At 39.0% G+C, this 9432-nt stretch overlaps 1 non-coding gene across 1 annotated transcript; it reads right to left on the reverse strand.

The window, feature by feature from the left end:
- Positions 1 to 2241: 2241 nt before the first annotated feature.
- LOC132154058 (U4 spliceosomal RNA) lies at positions 2242 to 2375 on the reverse strand. The gene has a single exon (XR_009437056.1). It is a non-coding gene; the product is annotated as a U4 spliceosomal RNA (small nuclear RNA).
- Between the last annotated feature and the right edge of the window lie 7057 nt (positions 2376 to 9432).

Raw genomic sequence — 9432 nt, forward strand, 5'->3', positions numbered from 1 at the left:
CTTCAACTTCAAAACCAAAGTGAGCATTTCTAGGTTTGTACGCTTCTATATTCTCCTTCAAATGTAAATAACCTAAGACTCTTAAACTTTTGGGGCCAAGTACCTCATATCATGTCAAAGAATCCAGGGATCACCTGTAAGCGATGACCCTACAGAAGCAACAAAAAAGTAAATGGCAAAAATATGCAAATACTAACACACAAGAGAAAGAATAATTCACGTACATACACCACAGTTTCTGAGAAACAAGAGGAAGGTGAAAGAATTTAAAGCAATGTTTGAATGCAAAATAGACTGAGTTGAACAGATTACATTTATGTCTGTTTAATTGTTTTTATAACAACATACACATAAATCATAACTTGATTTTGAAAGATTTGTAAACCGATGCTCTACGGTTAACAATGATTTTTGATGATTCCTGCTTCTGATGTCTTCTGACCCCGTTCTGCATGATGTCAAGAAAGTCTTCCAGCATACTGTACTGTATATTACACCGGCAGAGAGGAAATAATTATTGTTATTATATTACAGTTCCTAAACATTTTTATATTTTTCTTTACCACAGAAGCTCTGTCCTGAGACACTCTGGAGCTAGTTGAGACTGATGATTCCCCAATCTTCCACAATGGACTTCACATAGGATGAACTGTTTCCAGTTTCAGCAAAACAGCAAGAATTCATTGATGGATGACTGCACCTTAGAACTCTTCACTAACACTGCCTGCATCACCTGGGCCACAGAGAAAACAATGTTACTGCCTGTACATAGCACAATTAACCTTTAACCTTACAGCTGAATCAATGCAGTAACACTGTTAACTACTATTGACATTGTACCAAATGTTCAAACTGAATATACAGAGGAGAACTGGTCCCCAGTGTTTTTGATTAGTCTGGTTTCTCCAAAGGTTTTTTACTCCATTATCTACATCTTGCAGATTTTTCTTTATTAACCACTGTTGCCTATGGCTTGCTTGCTGTATGTATGAAGACTAAAGCATTTAGCACCAACTATTAAAATAGTGAGGGTGTTTTTGACCATATAGACACAACAGTATGTCTTTCTGTAAAGATTCTTTGAAATGTTATGTATTTTGAAAACTGTATAAATGGCTTACATTGATAGTGTGCATATTGCTTGAACATTTATATGTAAAAAAAAAAAAAAAAAAAAAATCAGTAGAATTATTATTATAATGTCCTTTTTATGTACTGTGTTACATGTGTTAAACTCAATTACAATTGTAATTTCTGTCATCATAATTTAAATAGTGTGATAATTACTGTATGATAGTTTCTTAAATAATAGACAATCAGTATTACAGTACATTAACTGCCTGTAAGCAAAACCATATATAACAACGTAATTAATTATTACACTTATTATGACCACTGGCATGGCACCAACATACCAAAACTCACTGGTTAAATCTTATGTGCCCTCCAGAAGTTTGCGCTTTGCAAGTGAACGACACCTCGTGGTGCCATCCCAAAGAAGTTCAAAATCACTCTCACTGACCTTTTCCTAGACTGTGCCCAGCTGGTGGAATGACCTCGTGATCTCTTATCACACCGGATCCATGGTGGTCAAGTCAGTCGGCAAGGCAAGCACTTCTTCCTTGTTTCATGGTGGGTACGTACTTTGCTTCAAAACGTAGGTGCTGATTGGCTCCTGTGCGCCAATGAACGCGATCTATCGATCTGTGCTCGATTGCTCTTCCTTCATCCTCCAACTACCCGGATGTCTGTCTCAGTAACTTGAAATTGAATTTGAGAACTGAATCTGAATTGTGAGAAGTGAATGTGAAGATATATAGAGAGTTTATTTTTAAGTGAGGATCAAATTTTATTGGACAAATTTTATTCGGCTACAATTCAAATTCAGTTTTTGAATAAATACAATTTCAAATTATACAATTCAGATTCAGATTTTCAATGCAATGATTCAAATTAAACAATACAATTTCAAATTAGGTTATTAAATTCAGTTATTCAATGCAATTATTCAAGTTTAGCAATTCAAATTCAGTTTCTGGTGGCACATATTTCAGCCCATAGTATTTCCTCTAGAAATCTTAGAACCATGTTTGGATTCACTTGATTAAAAACTTTTTCAGAAGGATCAACAGAATAAAAAAGGTTTCTCACAGGGGCAGAGGTAATACAATCTAGAAGTATATGTTTAATGGACAATGAATTCTGACAATTCTCAAAACAGAGATTATGTTTTTTTTCCTCACATCAGGATTTATTTCATGCAAATTATTATTTAGACATTGATCCCATTCTGATTGAATTGAGCAGTTTTCAACCAGCAATGATCGCACCTCAGATGAACCTCATAGGCTACAATATTGCCTCTGCGAAATACAATATTATATTTAAATATATACATTCACACACACAAACACAGATACATACATACAAATCTCAAAATGAATATTATTATTATTTTTATTGTACATTATTATGTTGTGAATTGCAGCATTTAAAATTATTTTTGAAATGTTTTATCTTTCATTTATTTTAATTTACAAATTAAATAATTTATTTTACATTATTTTAATTAAATAATTTTAATACTGTTCATTTAATGCATATCTGCCAGAATTTGTATGTTGCGCATCCCTAATTCTATACGTTAAAAAAAAAAAGTTTATTTTGCCGCAAACAAAGTTCTGAAGGAAGGATGGAATGAAGAAAAAATAAAGAAAAAGACAAGCAAGCAAAAAAAAAAAAAAGAAAGAAAGAAAGAAATATTTCCTTAGATAAATATTACCACATACTACAAATACTTTGTGTAACATCCATTTCAGTCCAGCACTGGACAAACTGTTTGTTAATATCATACAAAAACTTTATTATAAGGACACTTAAAGACACTTACTTTTTTAGTTCTATTTTTAATTGTCTTACTAAAATTACAAAGTGTGACCAGGCTGTGCCCTCTACTGATGCTCTCTGGCATTTGGGTGATATTTGCAGAGGTCATGAATAATCAACTGGCCCTGCACTGAAGCAGGTTGAGCCTCTGCCACCAGTGTATTTTCATCAAACAGCCACACAAAGAATCGATTCATAGTTATCTGTAAAGCTGCCAGAGTCTGCGACCTTTAGAGTCCCTGCAACTCTATAACACGCACCTGAGGGTAACTTAAGTACAAGAGTGTAGGGCAAACCCAATGTAAAGCCAGGGCAAGTTTACCGTACAATTTTAGTCGCAGCAGGCAACAGAAAGGGCACAACAGGTGCCACAAAACATTAATACTTGTTTTAGAGCACAAAACCTCTAACCTGCTGTTAGTAGTGAAGTTACTTTAATGCCAATCCGCCTTCTGCTGTGTGAATACAACACGTAGCCCTGTGTACTTTTGCTCTGTGCCACTCTTTGAAATGACCTTTTTTGTTGTTCAGGGACAGGGACACAACTTTGAGGGTCACTTCTGACTACTACAATGCAATGCACCTTCAGGACACTGAATTTGTACAGGGACACTGTGCCAATTTGGATGAAATGATGTGCGAAGAAATAACCTAGAAATGTCAATTACATGGCTCAGTGTCTTAAACCTTTGAATAGCACTTCTGAATGAATTATTGCACACAATTCACTGCATAATGGACAGAATCCGAGATTAGAATTGCCCCTGGGACCTCACTGCTGGTTTGTATCTGCAATCATAATAATTGAGTTAAAGTGATGAGTGAGTGGTGTTATTACATAGAATGAAAGAACTTACAACGCTTCTCATTTTCATTGTGCATGTTTTGGAATGCTGATAAAATGGATGGAATGCCTTTAATAGAATTCATTTTAGAACGTGAGAACAGACAGGCAGTGTGTAAAAGTGATTGACACAACGTGAGGTCATATTTATTTTTTAATGTGCTAATATTTTGGAAGAGAATTTCAGATTCAGGGCTCAAAGACCTTTGTGTTGTGAAGCTACTAAAAAAGTCATATGGTATACAAAACTGGCATGTAAACACTATTTGACATGCTATATTAACTACAGTAGTAAACATTTTCAATAAGTAACCACTTTATTTATGCTTTTTTATCCAAAGCTTTGGCTTCAGAATGCAAAGAATATAGTGTGCAAATTATTGCATGTTTTTGGTGGCTTTTTGCCCCATTGCTCATTTACTTTCATTACATGAAAGAGTGGTCAAGACATTCTCCAAATATTCAGTTTCATTGAGAAAAGGAAGTCACATGAAAGACTTAATGACACCAATTTTATTTTTTTATTTTTTTATTTTTTTTTGACTGAACTGTACCTTAATATAATGTACATAGAAATCAGGATAAACTGGCTTCATTGTTATATAATGCAAAAAAAGAAAGAAAATTAAATTAAGTCAAATCTAAAGCAGGTGTTTACATCAAGTGTCATATCTGTTATCTTTGTTCAACTCTGATTGCATTTAATGTACAAAACCCAGAAATTCATGTTGTAATCACAATGTTTCCAGGACTAGACCACCTTTATTTCCCTGGGGAGTCGGTGGGGGATGTTTGCCCTCTGAAATGCACAGACGGTAATGATGAAAGTTATTCTCTCTCTCTCTCTCTCTCTCTCTCTCTGTCATCCTTCCCACCTGGTCCAGTCAACTTTGATTTAAAATAGTGAAAAACAAGGCAGAGGGAAATTGCTGCACTGACACTGGCCAGTCTGCCCTTTGCTTACTGAGATAGGCCAGGATTAGAAAGGAATTAAAAAAAATAAAAAAATAAAAAGAAACCAGGGAACCATGTGCTGTCTTGAAAGTAGACCTGGTCTGGAAGAGAAATGCCAGCTGCTCCCTGGTTTTGTCAAAACTGGAAATAGCTCTGTGATCCAGTCATAAATAGAGGACAAAACGCATATTCTGCGTGACCTCAACATTGCACAATACCATACGGTCACAGAGGGAACTCGGGTGTCATCGCCCTACTCCACTTTTCCACCTTGTTTTATTCAGATGGGGCCCCTTATGCCTGCTTGAGCGCCTGTGTGAAGAGTTTGCTCATTTGGAAAGTCATTGTGTCAAAGTGCTCCCAGAGGAAGCTATCATTAGGGATGGGTATCGTTAAGGTTTTAACGGTATTGCTACTCTTACCGATACTGCTTAACGGTCCGGTACTTTAACGGTATTCTTATCGGTACTGTGTTGTGTTACTTTGTGTTGTGTTAGGCAGTCGGAAACTTTGCATTTCTCTGTCTGCACATAATGCACTTTTGAAAGATGCTTTGACAGATTGCTTGTGTTTCTGCCCTTACATGCAAAAATTTTGTTGCACTTATGACAACCAGCGTTGTCTGCATCAACTCTAGTGAAGTATAACCACACTTTGGAACATTTTGCTGTCTCCGCCATCGTCACTCTTTGTATTAAGCAGGAGTTTTCGTACTGTAAGGGGCCGTTCACATATCGCGTCTAAAAACGCCTGGAAAACGCTAGGCACGCCGCTTTCTGATTTTTTTCCCCCAAAGCCTTCGGGCACTTGCGCTCCTGAGGAGTCTGCCGTTGCTAAACAACCATGACCTGCTCTCTCCATGAAGACGCGGAAATTTCAGCAATGGATAAATGGATTTGTAGCACTAAAAACTGCTTGCAGTAGCTCTGCTACTAAATTAATTTAAAAATCCACATACAGCTATCAGCTGTTCCTTCATCTTGGCTGAGCTTTCAACGTTGTTACGGAAAAGGTGAGGAAGTTACATGACCGCTTGCGGCATTCTGAAAAGTTGAGATGTTTTTAATTCGTTGCGATATGGATGCGCTTGGAAAAAACGAGATCGTCGCACCGCGTGCGCATCGTGACCGCGTTGCTTCCATTATGAGAGTGCATACCGCGCGCCTACATTTAAAATAATGAACTTTAGCGCGCAAAAGACCCGATATGTGAACGGCCCCTTATGCGTGTGTGTGCGCTGCGCTCGTTCTTGTTGTGTGTGTGACTGACAGACAGCCTCCGCGGCACACATGAGAGATCTCGCAGATTTCACAGACAAACGTCTTAATAATATCGCAAATTAGAAATGTTTGGTAAGATAAAATGTGCACGATAACATTATTAAGCAAATCTCTTCGCCATCGTCACTCTTTATTATTAAGCGGGAGTTTTCATACTGTTATGTCTGTGCGTGCTCCGCGCTCGTTGTGGTGTGTGTGTGTGACTGACAGACATCCTTCGCGGCGCGCATGAGAGATCTCGCAGATCTCACAGACAAACGTCTTAATATGACCGCACATTAGAAATGTTTGGTGAGATAAAATGTGCACGATAAAATTATTAAGCAAATATACATAGTACATAAATTTTTCCCCTCCAGTACCGAAAGCAGAACCGATACCATCAGATCTTACTGATACTACAGTCTTTCATAATTTAGCCCCAGGGCCATTTTAATACCGGGTTTCGGTACCCATCCCTAGCTGTCATAGAGAGGTGACCGGGCCTGTGTGCTTGGCTCACCCTGGCATTCAGAATGGGGTCTTATTATCAAAGCCAAATTCAGAGGCAAAAGGGAATTACTTATAGGTCAGTGTAATTTGAAGCTATGAGCGCTTTTCACCGTGGGACAATGACATTCATTTAGTTGGCTTGTCTAGTAGTTTATTCAAAATTACATTAAAATTAAATTCATACATACAAAGACTTGAACACATCCTCTACCATGATGAGCATGTTTTTAATTTCTGAATTTAAATTCATTTAAAATATCAGCATACTACAAAATTGCTTATTAATATTTGAAAACCTTTCACAATGAATAAAAAAAGTCATGATAGGACAATATTTGTCTGAGACACAGCTACAATGTCTTGAAAAGGTTTTTGCTACCTTACTGTTTTTTTTTTTTTACTTTCTGCATATTTGTCACACTTAAAAGATTCAGATCAAACTAATTTTAATATTACACAAAGATAACCGGAGTAAATAAGAAAAATAAAAATTAAGGGAAAAAATCGTCTCTAGGTTACATATGTAACCCTAGTTCCTCGAGGGAACGAGACGCTGCGTCGAACAACGCTTTGGGGAATGCGTTTAGTGTGAGCGACTCTTTTGTCTTATAGAAGAGCGTGACGTCACGGGCGGGGTGACGTAAGCGACCAGGAAGCTATAAAGGCACGAGCCGCGCAGCTGGCTTCAGCTTCGAGTACCTGCAAGCGCCAGCAGGGGTGCAGGGGGTATGGCCTCGAGATGCAGCGTCTCGTTCCCTCGAGGAACTAGGGTTACATACGTAACCTAGAGACGTTCCTCTTCAGGAACTCGAGATGCTTCGAACAACGCTTTGGGGAATGAGTACCAACGCTGCCAGACTACTATCTTGCAAAAGTAGGAGGCGTGGACCACCTGATAGAAATGCCTTGGAGGCCGCCATACCCCGTGTAGAGTGAGCCTTGGCTCCCGACAGCAGGGGACGACCAGAGGACTCAAAGTGGCGTTGATAGTCTCAACTATCCAACGACAAATAGTCTGCTTAGAAGCAGGAAACCCCTCTTGGGGGGACCGCAACATACAGTCGTGGCCAAAAGTTTTGAGAATTACATAAATATTGGAAATTGGAAAAGTTGCTGCTTAAGTTTTTATAATAGCAATTTGCATATACTCCAGAATGTTATGAAGAGTGATCAGATGAATTGCATAGTCCTTCTTTGCCATGAAAATTAACTTAATCCCAAAAAACCTTTCCACTGCATTTCATTTCTGTCATTAAAGGACCTGCTGAGATCATTTCAGTAATCGTCTTGTTAACTCAGGTGAGAATGTTGACGAGCCCAAGGCTGGAGATCATTATGTCAGGCTGATTGGGTTAGAATGGCAGACTTGACATGTTAAAAGGAGGGTGATGCTTGAAATCATTGTTCTTCCATTGTTTACCATGGTGACCTGCAAAGAAACGCGTGCAGCCATCATTGCGTTGCATAAAAATGGCTTCACAGGCAAGGATATTGTGGCTACTAAGATTGCACCTAAATCAACAATTTATAGGATCATCAAGAACTTCAAGGAAAGAGGTTCAATTCTTGTAAAGAAGGCTTCAGGGCGTCCAAGAAAGTCCAGCAAGCGCCAGGATCGTCTCCTAAAGAGGATTCAGGTGCGGGATCGGAGTGCCACCAGTGCAGAGCTTGCTTAGGAATGGCAGCAGGCAGGTGTGAGCACATCTGCACGCACAGTGAGGCGAAGACTTTTGGAAGATGGCCTGGTGTCAAGAAGGGCAGCAAAGAAGCCACTTCTCTCCAAAAAAAACATCAGGGACAGATTGATCTTCTGCAGAAAGTATAGTGAATGGACTGCTGAGGACTGGGGCGGAGTCATTCATACAATGGTACCAAAACACCCTCCAACAGCAACTTCTTCCAACAATCCAACAACAGTTTGGTGAAGAACAATGCATTTTCCAGCACGATGGAGCACCGTGCCATAAGGCAAAAGTGAGAACTAAGTGGCTCGGGGACCAGAATGTTGAAATTTTGGTTCCATGGCCTGGAAACTCCCCAGATCTTAATCCCATTGAGAACTTGTGGTCAATCCTCAAGAGGCGGGTGGACAAACAAAAACCCACTAATTCTGACAAACTCCAAGAAGTGATTATGAAAGAATCGGTTGCTATCAGTCAGGATTTGGCCCAGAAGTTGATTGAGAGTGTTACGTACGCTGCGCTTCATAATTTGTGCGTATGTTGCTGCATACGCTTGTCGTGTATGTCTGTGTACGTTATTTGTTTCAGGTGTGAAGCTCGTTTGGAGAGTCCGCCTGTCAATCAGCTGACGTAAGATGCTGACGTCTGGATCGCGCCACCAATTGCCTGTCGCCGGGTAGTTTATGAATGGCTCTAACTTCAATGGCGAAAACAGACTCTGGGTTGGGGAAAGAGTTTACACACTCTGTGAAGACGGTTCTCTTGTTTGAGAGACCAGTCTGAGCAACTGATCATTGTTTGGGGCTCGCTGCTTTTGTGACCTTGCAGTTAGATCAGTTCTCTTTGTTTGTGCTTGAATGTATGTTGTGTTGCCCTTGGTGCGTGCTGACTATTTGTTGCTGTAATGAGATCTTCATCTTAATTCCTCGTTCAACATTGTGCAGACTGACGGGAGAGGTTGTGAGTCAGGTAAGCAGGTCGCGACTTACATTTGCACACGTAGTTTATTGAGATGTATTAGATGCAGTAGTGTTAGGAGTGGTGCTAATTATGTATGTTTTGGTTTTAGTTAGTATAGTTTAGTCATAGCGTCTTGTACGCTGAAGATGTTTCTTTCTACCTTTTTTGTTGATAGTGAGTTTAGTTCTTTAACTTTAGTTAAAGGGGTTTTCTTGTTATATTCATTTTTTTTATTTAAGCACCACTCTCTTGCTCCTTCCTCTTCCCCAGATTGTCTGTTGATCTGTTTACTCTTGTTACGTTGTACTAATTGTAAATGTTCATTACCTTATTA

Source organism: Carassius carassius, chromosome 1 (genome assembly GCF_963082965.1).
Source record: "Carassius carassius chromosome 1, fCarCar2.1, whole genome shotgun sequence".
Lineage (NCBI taxonomy): Eukaryota > Metazoa > Chordata > Actinopteri > Cypriniformes > Cyprinidae > Carassius > Carassius carassius.